Raw genomic sequence first — 10,915 nt, forward strand, 5'->3', positions numbered from 1 at the left:
AGTCACTCATAAAAACCTATGCAGAGCTATGTGCTGCAAATTTTTATCTTAGGATTTAACACTCACCTGTAAAGTGCTTCCTTGCACTTATGAACACATACAGTATGCCAAATGGGTTTAAGGATTTAGATCCAGTGATGTAATTTCTTTGTAAATAGAGAAAAATAATCTACCAGCTTTGAAAAATACTAATGAGATGTTCTTTTTTCTATTCAAATTCACATGATCTGTAACTGACCTCAGTGATATCGCTATTTAAGTGTTACTTGTCAAGAAACAGAAAGAATAAAGGAATCGCAAGAATTCCGTGATTGGCTTGTCATTGAAGGCTGAGTTGTGTGGAGGACTTAGTGTTAGACAATGAAGGGGAAGGCATGCTCAGGTTTTCTGTAACATCACAATATACTCATCAGTATTTTCCATATTAGGCATTTCTAAGTACCTATGTTATATCACAAAATTAACAATAAGGAATGTGACTCAGAGGTGGGTGGAATATTTTGATCAAAAGAGTGTACACAAAGTTCTTATCCCATAACTGAGCTCATAGATGGCACACAGCAAATGTTAGCTGTTGCCACTCAGTGTTTACTTGCTGAAGTTCATTAAGGTAAAGTGCAGGAATTCAGACTCTGAACTTCATGATATAAAAGTTAAACATCCATAACTTTGGAGTTGAGGCTTACCTTTAGCCTAGCCTTGCATTTCACTGCAAGTTTTTAAAAGCTATTTTTTCATAATAAGATCATTAGAATTAATAGATAAATTCCTAGTAAAAAATAAAATACTGAATAGTTGAATAAATAACACTGTTATTGCATTTATACTGAGCAGGGTTTTTCTTTTTTAAATCATGTTGCCATTTAAGTTGAATTGTCTGCTATTCTGAGGCAAATTTTTGCAATGAATTAGTTAAAATATCAGAGGAATTATTGGTGGGGACACAGAAGTAAAGCTGAATTCTAGTGATCTAACTTCTGTGCTTCCTCAGGCTCTAAGAGGTATGTAGGACAGGTCTGCACTTCTTGTTTAGTGCACACTTGTGTTTTCTAAGCTCTTCATTCTTTCCAACTTCTCAGCAAAAGTTCTAAGGTCAGCGATCAGCAACACTAGTTGGAGAAATCTCTCTCCCTGTGACTGGTTAGGAGCCATTCAACAACAATAGTAACAAAATAAAATTCCAAATAGAACTCTGCCTAGGACATAGCAATGCTCAGAATCTCAAATTAGCAAGGGTCCTTGAGAGTTGGCTATTTTAGGAACTTATTTAACAGCAGCCCAGCTCTTCCCATAAAGCCTCTAGAAAAAAAAAGATTTCAGGAAATGCGAGTCCCTCATAAGAAGAAATGCACACATACCAATCAATGAGCTATCCTTTGCTTTCCTAACTCATGCTACTCATCCTCAATGTCTAAATGGATAACATTCTCAGTGGCACTTTTCCTAACATAGAGTTGAAGATTCTCTCTTCTATATCCCTGGAGCACTGCTCTTATTACCTATGTTGTAATTTTGTATATATAAAAGATATATATATATATATATATATATATATATATATATATATATATATATATATATATATATTGATTATTCTTTCCTTCCAAGATTATTAATTTTTTGTTATTATTGTTATATTAGCACCTAGCACAGTGCCTCGCATATAATGGAATCTCTTCATTCTTTCCTCAATAATAATAAATTCAATGATTTATTAAAACTCTCCTGTATTTCAAACTCTAAACTAGAAACTTCACGTAAATCATCTCTCTTTTTGTAACTCTGTTTTTAGTTTTCTTTTGGAAAAAAATTTAGAATCTCTGGAGCTTTTTCTGAAACTTGAAACTGTGCCTTTATATGTGTATTCACAACATGTTTAGTGAACAGCAGTTATTTGTGTGAGTTCTAACAGCCAAATGTATTGGCTTTAATATGCTAACAATGCCTTCTTACCAGTTCAGATGCAGTAAGCACAATGAATCCTGGTGGAGAAATAGCTCCATGGGCAGGAACCTTCTGAATTCAGAGTTCCATAAGAAAATGCATCTTTAAAGCATGTAAACTCCAACCTGTAGACCTCCTAATAAAGTCTCTCTTCTGAGTTATGTAGTGGTCATTAAGAGCCAGAAAACTCTGGGAACTCTAATTGGTGATTCTAAAGGGAATTCATTTTTTTGAAGGAATAAAACTTCAGGGCTGCCAAGTATTGCTTGGTCTTTTAGCATTAATGATAGTTAATATATGCCAGATGAACCTAGCCCTACCCAGGAGATTGAGAGGGATTTAGAGCTGATGTCTTACTTTCATCTTTGGTTAATCCAAACCATTTTGGGGACCATTTGTTTTTTATTCTCCACTGTGAAATAATGAGATGCAGCTTATGTGGGCTCTTAATATTCCACTACAAAAGCAATGATTGTGGTGGGTCATAGTGAGGAGAATGCAATATATGGACAGTCCTGTGGAAGGGTAGAAAGGGTAGAAACAGAGAATGGAAAGGCTTGTGTGGATTTGAAGTTTAATTATGACATTGCAACTGCAAGCTATGACACTTCTATGATGCTTCAAATATTCATTAGCTCCATTCACATCTTTTCTAATTAATCATTTATCTCTTAAAGGTACATTTGATCATTTATTGTATTTAGTCATGGGCTAATCATAAAGGATACAAATATAAAAACATGTTCCTAGGCTTTCAGAAGCTGATAGTCTAGTGAATAAAAAGAAATAGCAAGTTCATAGAGAGCCTCCCATATACTAGGTATGTTGCTATTTTTTCCTTACACAGAATGAATATTAATGTTCTTATTAACATATTTATCTTACTGATATTGCTGGACTATTTTTTGTTTTTTTCAAACCGGGAATTGAACTCAGGGCACTCAACCACTGAACCACATCCCCAGCCCTTTTTTATATTTTATTTAGAGACAGGGTCTCCCTTGGTTGCTTAGTGCCTCGCCATGGCTGAGGCTGGCTTTGAACAGGTGATCCTCCTGCCTCAACCTTCAGAGCTGCTGGGATTATAGGCATGGACCACACCACTGGGCTGTTGGATTAGTTTTAACTGAAAAAAAATATTATTATTGCTTCTGTAACTATCTTAACTTGAAAATTACAAAGCTTAGAATTCTTTTTTATATGATTATATATTAATGACTAAATATGAATATAGCTTAATTATTTATTTCATATTTTAAGTAAAAATTTAACAACTAATAATGAGATTTGAGGATTACAGAACAGGTATTGTCTGGGTATTTTAATTGGTTCATGTTAATTATACAGAATGGTGAATTTTCTTGTGGTTTGTTCATATATGCATTAAAACAATTTGGTCAACTTTGCTCTCCAAGACCTTTCTTCCCTTCTTTCCTCCCTCCTCCTGATGCCCTTCTTCTACCCTAATAGTCTTCCTTCTACTTTTATGGCATTCTTTTTTTTTTTGTTTATCTCTAGCTTCCAAATACAAAATACTGTTTTCTCTAACTTATTTCACTTAACGTGATGCTCTCCTCTTCCACCCAAATGACACAATTTTATTTTTCTTTATGGCTGAATAAAACTCCATTGTGTATATGTACCACATTTTCTTTATCCACTCATTGGTTGATGGACATTTAGATTGATTCTATAATCTGACTGTTGTGAATGACACAGCAATAAACATGGGTGTGTGTATCTCTAAAGCATGCTGACTTTAATTATGTTGGATAAATAGCAAAGAACATTATGATTGGATCATATGGTAATTTTATTTTTAGCTTTGGAAGAACCTGTATACTGATTTCTATTAGTTTTAACTGAAAAAAAATTATTATTGCTTTTGTAACTATCTTAACTTGAAAATTACAAAGCTTAGAATTCTTTTTTATATGATTATATATTAATGACTAAATATATATATTTATATGTGTATATTTAGTATATAAATATAAATATATTTATATAAGTGTATATTTAGTATATTTATATTTAGTATATAAATATATAAATATATATTTAATATATAAATATAAATATACTAAATATAAGTATGTAATTATATAAATGTTTATAAATATTATATATATTAAATGACTCTGGGTTCGATCCCATGCATATACATTATATATATATATATATATATATATATATATATATATAGAGAGAGAGAGAGAGAGAGAGAGAGAGAGAGAGAGAGAGAGCTTTTTGAAACTACAAAATATAGAGGTCCCTGCATATGTAATCATTGCAATGACTGCAGATTTCAAAGCAGAAACATTTCACCTTGTTAGTGTTCACCCAAGGAAAGATATGATTAATTTATATGCATGCATTTGAATGTGGTTCAAACTCTCTTTGTGAATTCATCCTAAGAAGGGATGGGAAAGGTAAGGAGCAGTTTCTCAGTGTTTTTATTTTGAACCAATTAATAGTAAAGCCTTCCATGTCAAGGGGTCAGGAATTAATTCAGATAAAATGTTCATAACTAATCTATGAAAATATAGTCAATACCATTTTTCCCTGTCAGCTAGAAACAAGTTCTGAGGATGTACAGACTCCCTAATTGAAGCACAGTTGAATGACACAGAGTTGAGAAGAAAGTGAACAATTTGAAAAATCAGATTAAAACATAAGGCTATTCTTCTTAAATTCATAATAGCAGTAATCTGATGTGGGGAGGACATTTTAGACACAGTCATGTGTATAAAATGCCATGGTTGTGATAGGCTGCTAGGGAGCAGTTGAATTTTGTTCCTTTCTATTTATTTATCATGTTATATTTATTATCATATTTGAAATGTTTGCCTGCAATGAAGAATGAGATAGATTACTGTGACTTGTGTTTAATACTATGTCAAGGATTGCTGTGTCATGGTCTAATATCCAGAAAACAGTTTTATAAAAACAGATATAAAAAATGTTGACAGTAAGCTATGATTTTTTATCTATCTATCTATCTATCTATCTATTTATTTATTGTGTGTGTGTGTGTGATGCTGGGGATTGAAACCAGGGCCTTGTGCATGGGAGGTAAGCACACTACCAACTGAGCAATATCCCCAGCCCAGTAAGCTATCATTAATTAGATAAAAGGAAAAACAAACTGGGGTGGCTTTAAATGTGCATATTTTTGTAGAAAGCAAAGCATAAAATAATTGGATTATTTATTTTATGTAGCAAATGGCGACGAAATGTAAAGGATAGGGGACTCGAATGATTTTGAAAAGATCAAAAGGGAGTAATACTGCTCTAAGTATACCTCTTAGTATAAACACTTCACATGCATATACATATATGTGTGAATGTCTTTATATTTACTCATAAATATAATTAATTAAAATTTTATATAATATATCCAACAAAGAATGAGGTAAATACTCTTAAATGAGGTAAATACTCTTAAATGTAAAAGAAGAAAATCAATAAAACAAATTGTCTTTTAAATTGATTATCTAACCACACCGAAAAAGGATAGAGTAGAGTTATCTAGAAATTCTAGTAGGTAATATGTTCAAAGGAAATTATCTCAGTATGAAAAAAATACACTTATATTCTGATGTTTTTTATAGCATATTTAACATAACCAAGAAATAAAAGCAGATTTTTAAGTGTCTGTTAAGTGATAAATACATAAAGAAGTGGTATATATACATAATGTAATAATATTCATCCATAAAAATCCATGAATCCTGTCATTTGTGACAATTTGGCTTGCATTGGAGGCCATTATGTTAAATGAAGTAAGCCAGGCATAAGGACAAGCACTGCATGATCTTACTCATGTATAGAACCTTAAAAGTTGATCTCAAAGAAGTTGAGAGTAGAATGGTGGTTAACAGATGCTGGAGAGAGTACTGAGAGGGAGGGATGAAAGAGGTTGATGAATGGGTACTAAGTTAGATTAGGAGAGAGGAGTTCTGGTGTAGTAGTTCAGAGTAGAGTGACTATAGATAACATTAATATAGAATTTATTTCAAATATCTGGAAATCATAATATTTAAAGTTTTCATCACAAAGAAGTGATAAATATCTGAGTAGTTAGATATTTTTAAACATTAAAAAACATGATTTCAAAACATTACTTAATCTTATTAATACATATTTTTTTGTTTTCATATATCAGTTAAATTTAATTTTAAGAACTAATAGCTTTTGATCACAGTATTTTGAATATATACACAAGCATACAAACAACAAGATTTTTTAAATAAAATATTGAAATCTAGTCAGCTTTCTTATCATATTGGTATGGTTAACTCTTTTTTAAATTTTTTTTTTAATTTATATATGACAGTGGAATTTATTACAATTCTTATTACATTTATAGAGCACAGTTTTTCATATATCTGTTTGTATACAAACTATATTCACACCAATTTATGTCTTCATACATGTACTTTGGATATGGTATGGTTAATTCTGAAACTGCATTCTATGCCCTCTTTAGTTGAACAGACAGGAGAAGACAGTGAACAATGGAAGTGACTTATATAAATGATTCATGATGGGATCACAAATAATGATGAAGAAGGTTAGAATAAAACATTTGGCTTTGGACTAGAATTGGAAATGTCAGTATGAATAATTGGTTTTATATAAATCACATTTATTATTTATTTACATTATATACACATGTTCATCTGTAAACATATGTGTATATACATATATAATTGTACTTTTTTCCCTTATCTCTGTCCTCTAGGACTACCTAGAAGCAGTGATACTACAATAGTAATGACCTCAACTAATTCCAAAATCTTGGTATCAAAAGCAACTGTAATATTTGGAGAAATTGTTAATCTTGAGGCTAGATGAAGAAAGTGGAAGATGAGTCTGGAATAAATTTTGTGCAGAAAATAACTTTCCAGTTAAAAAAGAGAAGACTATTGACATGCCAACGTGAGAGGGGACCTAATATACAAATGTAAGATCATTTTAACATTGTGAAAATGATAACAGATTCTAAATCATTGAAAAAATAGAATTAAATCCATATGTAAATAAATAAACATGTCTATAAGTGAATAAATACATGGGGGAAAATTAGTATTTCTCTTTTGTCAAGAAATAACTGGTAAATATAGATCATATGATGGAATTGAAAAAGAATTATTTGGAAATTATCATTTTAATAATTGATACAGGGAAAAATCTTCAATTTATACTAAAACTACCAGTTAATTGTGATGAAGAGTAAAATATTTATATAGTCTCAAATATTTGCCCTATATGGCACTCTTTAATTATATAACAGCATGGTTGCATAAGTAGTAATTTTAAGGGAGATATCTGGCAGGCCATGTTGCTGATGTTGTCAAGTTTAATAACAATAGTAATGGGACAAGTTGCCATTATTTGATTTTGATATGAATTATTGAGAAGGACACAGCACCATTTTTGTGATAGTACTGCCATGGTCTACTGAGAAGGAAACATTATCAAAACACTAATTGTCATATTCTACAAATTCTATGGGTTTTAACCATAAAAAAATCATGGTCATGAAGCTCAAGGAAAGATTAAAGAATTGTTGAAGACAAATGCCTAATAAAAAGGCATGGCAATGAAGTATAAGTTGTGATCCCAGGTTTTGTCTTATTTAAAGGACACCATTCAGTTAACGGTCATTGAAATTGAGTGAGTCTTTTGATTAGATATTCATAAAATAGTAATATAGAATTCCTGATTCTGAAAATGATGCTGTCTTAGGAAATACACATTGAGTTATTCAGGAGTAAAATGACTTCATGTCTTTACCTTACTCTCAAAGTTTGAAATCACACTTTGTATATATATTTTTATAATATACAGATATTACACATATGAGTATTGTACATGTGTACATATGTATGAATCATATATATGTATATATGTATCACTCAGGGCTCTACAGAGAAATAGAACCAACAGGATATGTACGTGTGTGCATATATATGCAGAGGGAAAGAGATCTTGAGGAACTGGCTCATGTAATTTTAGAGACTAAATGAATTCAATGTTTGATGAGCTGAATCAAAATCTGACCCTATAAACATACATTTTATAAATTCAAAGATGTAGAAGTTTTAGTTAATTGGCAGCCTACTGACAGAGTTCCTTTTGCTGATAGAAGGTCAGTCTTTGTTCTATCAAGGCCTTCAAGTGATACTTTGAGTTGTAGGGAATTATGAAGGGTAATCTTCTTATACAGAATCCCATCAATTTAGAATGTCAATCTGATAAAAAAAATGTCAACTCTGAGATTTCAATCTGATCAGAAACATCCTAAATATTGTTTGACTAAATAAATTGGCCAGATAATTTGATATAATAATGACACAATATGTATATCTGTGGGTGGCTACCCATGAGCCAAGAGGGTGTTGGTCTGGCATTGCATGCTGTAGGCTGCGCAATGCAGGTGACCTCCACTTCGCTGGGCAAAGAAGTTTTGCTTTCTCATGGCTCTGCACCTGGGCATTACCCTTTGGGGCTTGGCCAGTCCACCCCCTGCCTTATTTGAAGTAGAACATTCTATGGAAAATCCTTTGTTCTTTTCCCTATAAAGAGATTCCAGGGGCATGCTCTCTCTCGCTCTCCTGTCTTCCAACGTGATACTTGATCTTTAAGGTTGCAGAGTGATTCTAATTCAGCACCCTCACCCCAACCCCACATGGTATGTGGGCAGTATATAGATACAGAAATACAATTTCATATGCATGCATATTTATATGTACATATATTTATATGTGTGTTTATACCTAATATCTATATGTGAAGATATTTATTATATATGAATCCCAGTTATTATACATAATCATAAATGTTACCCAGTTTAAATAATATTTATATTTTATTATATTATAGCAATATAAATTTAATTGATTACCTAAAGCAGCAAACTTAAAGAAAAATGATATTTACAAGTTGACAATAAAGGAAGGGCTTATGGAGAAAATTTTAAAGTCTTACAGGACACAAAATATGATCCGAATAAACAGAAGGATGTTCTTTCCTATGCTTATATGTAAGATGATACTGCATAGCCCAGATATCAAATTATCCCAAATATACATATGCAATAAAATGCTACAAATGAACTACTATTGAGCATTTAGTCCCTCGATTATGCATGAAGACTCTGAGTCTTAAAATTTGCAATTAGTTTCCTAGAGGAAGCTGGGGGCTTGCAAAGCTGCGGGCAAGGGCACAGCACATCTTTTATAGGGCACTGTGAGGTTAAATCTTAACTATGACATAACATAATGAAAACAACTAACTTGTTTGCTAGTACTAAGTAAACATTTTTCCCAGTGACAAAAAATGGATATGTTCTCATAATGTAACAGAAAACATACACCTAAATACATAGCAGGTAGTACAGTTTGAACCTTATTTTGAGGGTGGTAGGGGTACCAGGGATTGAACTCAGGGGCATTTGACCACTGAGCTATATCCCCAGCCCTATTTTATATTTTTATTTAGAGACAGAGTTTCACTGAGTTGCTTAGCGCCTCACTTTTGCTAAGGCTGGCTTTGAACTTGCAATCCTCCTGTCTCAGGCTCTGCAGCCACTGAAGTTATAGGGGTGAACACCATTATGCCTGGTGAGCCTTATTTTTCTCCTTAGAGTCATCATGCTCCACAAGAATTAGCTTAGCATGAGGAGTTATTGCTGTCCTGCCTTGTGCAGCAACCCCAGCCTCGATGGCTTCACCTGATAAACAGGAATTCCGCATGCGGATTCTTCAGGATGCACTTTCCATTATCTCAGAAGCTCAGACCCCAACAACAAAAATTTAGTATAATAATCTTAGTAAAACTAAAGTTTCATGTTGTGCTAAGTCAACTTTTAATAGAATAACAAAGAGGGAACACATCCTTTAAATGTTAAACCATATACAAAGTGATTGTCCCATAAATAATAAAACAAAACATATACATGGGACTCAATAGGAAACTCAGATCATGAATGTGTATATATATTTATATATAAGCTGAGACACATAGAGAGGCATATTGTGGTACAGTTATATGATGCCCAAGTAAAGCAATGGAGAAAGGGAAGATTAAATTGGAATGTTGCTGGGAAGAGTGGTTTGGTAAAAGGAGATATAAAAGTGAACTCCATAACATTTAACTACAAAATGCTATGTAATGTTATGTTAGCAATAGTAATAGAATAAAATATTAAGGTATATTTTTGCAATCTGTCGTTGGGAAAGAACATCTATAAACTCTTAAATACAAAAGGCAGCATTTTAGTAAATGAAGACACAATTTAGTAAATGAAGAAAAATAAATAAATCAACTTAAGGGAATAAAGGTCATAAAAGAGCAAGTCAAAGAAATTGAAGCCTTACGGATTGAAGGTTAATGCAAATGAGAAGGAGGTTCCAAATTTACTGGGAATCTGAAAATGCAATTAAGGTAGCATGCTTTAGATTATATGGGTAAAAAATTAAGAAAGCAGAAGACTCTTGCTCTGTAATTGAAAGCAGGAAATGATCTGTAGCTTTTAGTAAAATTAAGTGGGTAAAAACTTTGTGGCCGAGTTATTTTCTTCCCTGGGTTATGCTAGAGAAATTCTTTCTCAAGTTTACTTGCAAATAGGGTATAAAGATATTAATCTTGTATTGCTTCTATTAATAGGAAGTTGGAGGTATTTTAGCTATCACTTAAGGCACAGATGGGTAAATTGATTTTGATTCAGACTCTGGGAAAATAGCAACATGTTGAATTGATAAATTTTCTCTGGAAATCCATTATAGATTGTATTGAGAAAAAAGAAAACTGGTACTTGTGCAAGTTAAATCACTATACTGATAAAATAATTTAGCATTATTTAAGGGGCAACATTTAACATATTTAGAGTAAATGAAAATAATGACAAAACTATAATGAAGAACTGATATAGGAAGACAATTTAAAATCATTAAATTCTAGA

The sequence above is a fragment of the Marmota flaviventris genome, chromosome 2 (genome assembly GCF_047511675.1).
Source record: "Marmota flaviventris isolate mMarFla1 chromosome 2, mMarFla1.hap1, whole genome shotgun sequence".
Classification (NCBI taxonomy): Eukaryota; Metazoa; Chordata; class Mammalia; order Rodentia; family Sciuridae; genus Marmota; species Marmota flaviventris.